The following is an 8,437-nucleotide window of genomic DNA, read 5'->3' on the forward strand; positions in this document are numbered from 1 at the left end:
CATAGGAGGAGAAAACCCTAAGGGATCCTAGTTACTACTCCCCTGTAAAGAATCTTGATAGGTTATCGTTGGGCCTTAGTCCCTTCATAATCTATGCTTGGGAAAGACAAGAGGAGTAGTCGTTAGGATCAATAAGAAAAATTTTAGGTAGAATTCCCTAATCTAGATCTAGTGGATTCAAAAACCCTAGATCCTTAGTCTTATTGTCTTTAGCAAACAACTTTCGACTTTCGATTTTTGTTAAAGCTCACTTGAGCATAGATTTGAAAATTATTTTTAAAACCAAGTCTCTGTGGGATCGACCCGTACTCGTTGGTCGTGCTACTCTGCACACCGTGCGCTTGCGGTTTTATTTACAAATTTTAAGATTTGAACATCAATTATTATAGTCAAGAGTTTCTGGACATTAGGGCTTCTGGTGCATTGGATGTTTTGAATAAAAAATTTTAAACACCTAACCCTTCTACTGTGCCATTAAAACCCAGCAATGGTATCAGAGCCTATCTTGATTTATGTAATCAAAGATTAAATTATTATCTTAATTGTGATCAAGCATGAGTTTTTGGTTTGGTTTAAGTCGGGTCGAGGGTTGAACCTGATTGAACATCCAAACCCTTGCATGTCTTAGAGATATGTTTTAAATATAAAATACATGATGTATGTGTAAATTTTTTTTAATAGCTTAGTAATCTAATTGGAGTTCATCACTAGACCGTTTGATCATAAGAGCAAGTAGGGTTCAGAGACCCTCTCTTCCTATTCAATAGGGTACTCTTATGGCATGTAGGGGTACCACTGTGATGTTCCAAGAAGAAGAATCATAAAAAGAGTATTTTATATTTATGCATGTTATTAGAACTTCATGCATATATGATATGCTTGAGATGTTTAGTTATAATCATATTGTATGATTCTGCTTCTGTGTCTTAGAGATATGATAAGATACCATAATTAGTTGTTATGATTGTTAAGATACAACTATTATAGTGCATTCTTGTGATAGATTGAATTAGGATGTGTTTGAGACCATTAAAGCCCTCATAAAAGTCATATTAAGTCGTAGTGTTGTGAACCAGAAGCTGACCTATTTTTTTGAATCGATTAATTAATTGGTGTCTAAGGAGTGTTTCAAGTACAGTGATTATTTAATTGGTTCTATTGCTGGCCTGGCTAATTTTATTGATGTCTAAGAAAAGCAATGGAGGGACCCCCACCAATCTTAACACTTTTCTGGCCAATTAGATTAGTTCGAATCTTGAATGAAGGTAGCTTAGTATTTTAAACACTACTAAGGACCTTCCTTCATGCTAGATTAATGTTACATCATGAACTATGGCTAGTTTGTTGTGTTACCATAAGGCTTGTCATAATGATTGATATAACATAATCCTGATGCATAAAAGATGCTTCCAGCAATTTTAGATATACTGCTTTATTGTGCTAAGACAAGGGCAATTATATTCGATTTTGACTGTATTGAAATGAAAGATCTTACTTAACTAAAATATTATAGCTTGTTGTGTTAACACAAAGCTAATAATATTTTAGAGGCCAAGATAAAATATTGAGAATTGCATGAGATGTAATTGGAAAGAGTTTTCTACCTATGAACTCATAAGGGTTTGTTGTGTTAACACAAGATCATTATGAAGAATTAGAGTTTCAATCCCACTAAGATAAATATAAAATATATCTTGTTTACCATAGGAGAGGGCTATGGTATCCGATAAAATAGTGAGAGACATAACTAGTTTAAAAGTCCTCATCTAGTTATGCATGTCAAACATAAGTGGTCTGCTTATGCTATTATTTTTATGTAGATTTAAGTCTACATTATGGCTTCTTTATTTTCACCCCATGATATCATAGATAAACTATGTTGACCGATACAACTATGTGGATTGGTTGAGGAGCTAACAAATTAGATTTATATCGAAAAAGAACTCCAATGTTTTGGATATTTCTGACCCTAGATTGGTCAGTAATAATGAGAAGGTAATGATGACTATATGGATATTATTTATGGTAAATTTAAAAATTGAGAGTATAATTGCAAGAATAATCTTGTAAGATTGAAGTAGGGTGCAAGTGTAACACCAAAAGATGTGTATATGATACAGACCTATTTTTCATTGAGTGATTCAGACTCTGATATTTGGGTATTGGATACCATCTGTGGATCATACTTTTGTAGTTTGTTACTGCAACTACAGAATATCAAAGATCTGAAAAGAGGTAACCTCGAGCTTTATGGCGCAAGTAGAGACTCCATTAGCACAGAGGCTGTGGGAACCTGTATGCTTAATTTACCTTCAGGCAAAATTTTAGAATTAAAAGACTATTATTACATACCAAAAGTCATTAGAAATATTATTTCTATACCTTGTTGTTAAAATAAGGTTATGAAATAAGGCTAATGAAAAATAGATGCTCCATTTTTTTTTCTAATGAATTTTATGGCAGTGGTTATATTGATAACAATCTTTTAATTCTTGTACTCAATAATTTTTTTTATATTAAAAAAAATATGAAAAGAAAGAGAGAAAATGTGAATGTCACATATCTCTAGCATTGTCACCTTGGTCATATTAGTGAGTCAAGGATAAACAAGTTATACAAAGAAGAATTCTTTAACCCAAATGATTATGAATCATTGAAAATTTATAAATCTTGTCTCATGGGTAAGATGACCAAGACTCCATTTTCTGGATATAGAGAGAGGACAAGTGAGTTGTTAGCTCTAGTACATATAGATGTATATGGACGGATAACAACTCAGGCCAGAAGAAGATACTCCTATCTTTACAGATGATTTATTAAGGTTCGGATATATGTATCTTATGAAACATAAATTTGAAGCTTTTGATAAGTTCAAAGAGTATCAAGGTATGGTCGAGAAATAAACTGAAAAAAATATCAAGCTTCTTTGATCTGATCGAGGAGGAGAATACTTATCCATTGAATTTCTTGATCATCTTAAAAGTAAAGGTATTCTCTCTGAATGGATCCCTCCTAATATGCCTCAATTAAATAGTGTAGTAGAAAGGAGAAATTATACTGTGATGGATATGATGCGGTCCATGATATGCTTCATTGATCTCTCAATATCTTTCTAGGGATAATGCCCTAGAGACTGCCACATATATATTAAACAGAATCCCTTCAAAGTTTGTTGCAAGTACTCTATATGAGATATGAAATGGAAGGAAGCCTAATCTTAAATATCTTAAAACTTAGGGTTGTCCTACTTATGTCAAAAAAATTTTTTTGGACATAACCTTAGTGCTAGATTAGATAAGTATAGGTTTGTAGAGTATCTTAAGAAAATTAATAGATATTATTTCTACCACCTAACTAAACAAAAGATGTTTGTTAGTAGGCACGCCACTTTCTTGAAACATGAATTTATCCAAAAAAGAGGCAGTAGGAGGAATATTAAACTTATGAAAGTTCATGATCTACAAATCGATCCAGAAATACCAATGGTTGGATCATAAAAAGATCCTCAATCAAAAGTACCCAATGATGAGGTACATCCACAATACACATCTCCTCTCTGAAGGTCAGATAGAGTGCATCAAGCATCTCTGAGATATAATTTTATCATTGAGAATGATAATTCAATCAATATTATTTATGATGTTGATCCACTGACCTATTCGGAAGCTGTCATGAGTAGAGACTCAGACAGATGGCTGGAAGCTATGAAATCTGAGATGGACTTGATGAATACCAATCAAGTGTAGACCTTGGTTGATGCACCTAAGGGTGCGACCCCAATAGGGTGCAAGTTGGTCTTCAAAAGGAAGATCGGAGTAGATAGCCAAAGAAAAATCTACAAAGCTAGATTAGTGGCGAAGGGTTTCAGTCAAAGACAAGAAATTGACTATGACGAAACCTTCTCACCAGTGGCTATGCTCAAGTCCGTCCAAATTTTGCTTGCTATAGCAGCATATTATGATTATGAAATCTGGCAGATGGATATCAAGATCAATTTTCAATAGTAATCTAGAGGAAGAGGTCTATACGACTCAACGAGAGAGATTTGTCTCAAGTGGGAGAGCAAATCAAGTATGCAGGCTAATGAGATCCATCTATGGATCGAAGTATATTTTGAGGAGCTGGAACATCTGATTTGATATGACAGTCAAAGAGTTTAACTTTATCAAAAATACAAATGAACCATGTGTATATAAGAAGATAAGTGGGAGTGTTATTGTCTTCTTGGTTCTGTATGTCGGTGATATACTGCTCATTGGGAATGATATCCCAATGATGCAATCGGTCAAGACTTAGCTATCGAATAAGTTTTTCATGAAAGACTTGGGTGAAGCATCCTATATACTGGATATAAAGATCTATAGAGATAGATCTAAAAGGATGTTAGGCTTATCCCAGTCACGATATATAGACCTCATATTAAAGAGATTTAATATGGAGACAAGTAAGAAAGGTTACTTGTCTGTAAGTAATGGTATACGTCTCTCTAAGAAAATATCTTAAGACACCAGAAAAGAGGAAAAAGATGAATGAAATCTCTTATGCTTCGACTGTGGGATCAATTATGTATGCCATGCTATGTACCAAGCTTGATGTAGCTTATGCTTTGGGCATAGCTAGTAGATTTTAGGCTGATCTAAGAAAGGATCATTGGAAAGCAAATGATAGCAAGTCAGTATTAGGGTATGTGTTTATCCTAATTGATGGGGCAGTGAGTTGGAAGAGTTCCAAACAGCAGATAGTAGCTGATAAACACTTAATTTAAGTATTTTAAATTAAAAAATTATATTTAATTTATCTTATTTATTAAGAATTTGATGTTTCTTTCTATGTTTTACAGGAAAGGTGATCGCCGATACAAAGAGTCCGATTCATAGATCAAAAAGACTCAAGTTTGAAGAAAATTGGACTTAAAATAAAATTAAAATAAAAGAAAGATGCATCCGGTATTATAGAAAATGAAGATACTATGCAAGGAATCCAAAAAGGATATAGATGTCATTATGATGGAACTTTTGTTTCTTTTTGGAATATAAGAAAAAGGGATTCACGTGAATTTGATCTGGGCGGTTTCACGTGATTCAAATGCTTTGGCGCGCGTAAATTCTTTGGCGCGTGAACACCCGCGCGCGGGACGCGGCGTGGACGCGCGGGACGCGGCGTGGACGCGCGGGGACGGGCGCACTGCAGACAAGTTCAAAATAAGGAAAAAAATAATATTTAGAAATGTTTTGAAAGATTTGTATTTTTTTAGTCCCACATCGAAAAATCATGTAAAACTCCTCCCTCCTAACACCTATAAAAAGACTTTTGTACTCTCATTGACCGGGGAGCCCAGAAATTCTTCTAGAGCCTTGCATAGAGGAATAGAAAGGGACTACTTCATGAGCAGCTAGGCTAGCAGTCTCGGGAGTGGAGAAGAAATTTTGTAACGACACAGAGATGGTTTATTGTTCTAAACTTTTCTGTATTTCTTTATATGCAATAAAGATTATGCTTTTTATTTAAATTGTCATGAGTTCTTTATTTGCTCCCTATCATATGCTTTTATTTATGCTTTCTTGTTAGATTAATATTAGGAACAACTTTTACTTTCCGGAGACGCGTCGTGATCTACGGATACGGGGCGTGCCGAGGAAAGAAGAGTTGTGTACCTAGTCTTTCCGGAGACGCGCCGTGATCTACGGCTACGGAGCGTGCCGAGGAAAGACAGGTATTTTTCCTAAGATTAATCACATCTATTTAGTTAAAAAAGAAATACAACTCTGCTAGTGCAAATTAATTCAAAACTCTCGAGCTCTTTATTTTTTAATTACCTCAATTTTACGATAATTTATTTTCTAAATCAAAAACAACGCTTCTTTCTTTTACCTTGCAATTTCAACTTAGCCCAAGGTCCCTGAGAATACGATCTCGACTCATCCTACCTACGTAGTGAGTAGAGTTATTTTTGGTGCTATCAACGACTACGCATCAAATTTTGGCGCCGTTGCCGGGGATCTTGGCACGGTTGAATTAAAAAAAAAAAAAAAAAAAAATTTTTAAAAAAAAAAGAAATTTAAAAAAAAAAAAATACTTTTCAATTTTTATTTCTCGTTTTAAAATTTTTTTTTTCAGTACTTTCTAGCTAGATAATCTTATTTGCATAATTACAGAATTACCTTGCATAACTAATTTACTATTTAGAATTTTGCTGCTTAGAATAATTTGCTACTTTTCATAGCCCAGTAATTTATTGCTTTTTAGACTTAATCACTTAAATTTATTTTCTTGCAAAATTAAAAAAAAATTTAAAAAAAAAATAAAAAGATAAAATTATATTAAAAAAAAAAACCACTGACATTTCATAACACTTAACTAAAATAGCGTAACCTCAAATATAAAAATTTCTAACTTGATTGGACACCTTGTTTATTTGCATTGCATCTCCATAATTAATCTTAAGGGCAATAACCCATTAACCAGATAAGGTGGGGATTTGATCACCCTTCCTTGGCCCACAAATCACTCCCTTGCATTTGCATAACCTAGACCTTAATTTAAAATCAACTAGACGTCAGCCCTAGGAATTTCGAGCTCAATAGGATAAGAAAGCTCTAGAGTTGAACCGAGTGCGGATTGGTTAATTGCTCAGTGTCTAAGGCAAGTGATTAAAGAAAGTGGTTTTCAATTGGTTCCGTTGACTGACCTGGCCAACTTAGTTGGTGTCTAAGGAAAGCAACGAGCAGGGAACCTCCCACATCTTACGCTTACCTGGCTGAGTCAATTAGTCAGTCTTGAGCTTGGAGTGCTCAAAAGCAATCTTGAAAGTTAGGAGCTGTCTAGATCTAAGTTAACCTTAGGATAGAGAGTCTATGATTGTTTAAGTTGATTGCAATTAACATCTAAACATTAATTAATTTCTTCCTTTTCATAGATTTAAGATTCTTAGGTTCTTCTCTTTAGATTTTCTTCATTTTTTTCTCACTTTATTATAAAAATATATTAAAAAAAAAAAAAAAAAAAATTCTGTGTGTGCTCTATAGTATAATTGTAAGGTATATGCTTGGCCGTAGATCGTTACGACCAGAAATCCAACCTTTTGATCCAGAAATAGAAAGAACCTTTAGAGCCAACAGACATAAAAAGATGGATCGAAATCAGGAGAATGATCCACCCAAGCAATTGAAGGAGTACTTTACTCCTTCCACATATACCTACTCTCCTTGTATTCAAGTACCCCCTGTGGTGGCCACTCAATATGAAATTAAGTCCAGTATAATCCAAATGTTACCTTCATTTTATGGACTTAGTAATGAAGACCCTTATAAACATCTTGAAGAATTTCTTGAGATATGCTCAACTGTAAAAATTCACAACTTCTCCGATGATGCTCTTAGGTTGAAATTATTCCCTTTTTCACTTAAGGACAAAGCCAAATACTGGCTACATACTTTGGATTCCATGACTATATCAACCTGGGACCAGCTGCAAGGAGAGTTTCTCAAGAAATATTTTCCCATAGGAAAAACTAATCAAATAAGGAAAGCCATAACTAGTTTTTCCCAATTAGATGGAGAAATGTTTCATGAAACATGGGAAAGATTAAAGGATCTTATTAGAAAATGTCCCCACCATGCTGTACCCAAGTGGCAGTTAATCCAATGTTTTTATGATGGACTCTCTGAAAGACATCGACAAATGGTCGATGCATCATGCGGTGGGACATTTATGCTGAAAAGTGAGGATGATGCATGGCAACTGTTTGAAATTTTAAGTGAAAATTCATTACATCATATGTCTGCCTCCATTAGAGATAAACCCATGTTAAACTCAAAAGAGGTGGAATATATGAAGTAGGAAATGCCATAGATATCCATCAAAAGGTAAATGAACTGTCCCAAAAATTAGATCGTCTTCTAAACACTGGACAATCCCCGATTCCACCTAATCCAATCCAAGAAGTTTGTGCATTGTGTGCAAGTCCAAACCATTTTGTTAGTGAATGCCCAGCCGCACCCCAATTTCCTGAGTTTGTGCACGAACAGGTTCAGCAAGTCCAACAAGCTCGCAGACCAGGAAACGATCCATATTCGAACACTTATAACCCCGGCTGGAGAAACCATCCAAATTTTTCTTGGAGACCACAACCAGTGGTTGGTCCTGCCACACCTCGACCTCAATATCAAGACCCAACATATAGGCATGGACCATACCATCAACTCCAAAATGTTCCTCAACCGTCTACTACTGGTCACAGCTCAGCTTTTGAGGAAAAAGTCCTGAAAGCACTAGAAAGATTAGAAGTCAACACTCAGATCCTTAACTCCCACACACAATCCATTGCTAAGCTAGAGACCCAAATAGGTCAACTAGCGACTGCATTCAGTAGGAGGGAAGAAGGAAAATTACCTAGCCAACCCGAGAGCAACCCAAGAGGGCAATTTGTGATTGAGAG

The 8,437-nt window shown here is 35.0% G+C and overlaps 1 non-coding gene across 1 annotated transcript; it reads right to left on the reverse strand.

Moving 5' to 3' along the window:
- Positions 1-7,515: 7,515 nt before the first annotated feature.
- On the reverse strand, positions 7,516-7,621 carry LOC140852744 (small nucleolar RNA R71). The gene has a single exon (XR_012135644.1). It is a non-coding gene; the product is annotated as a small nucleolar RNA R71 (small nucleolar RNA).
- Between the last annotated feature and the right edge of the window lie 816 nt (positions 7,622-8,437).

The sequence above is a fragment of the Elaeis guineensis genome, chromosome 11 (genome assembly GCF_000442705.2).
Source record: "Elaeis guineensis isolate ETL-2024a chromosome 11, EG11, whole genome shotgun sequence".
Lineage (NCBI taxonomy): Eukaryota > Viridiplantae > Streptophyta > Magnoliopsida > Arecales > Arecaceae > Elaeis > Elaeis guineensis.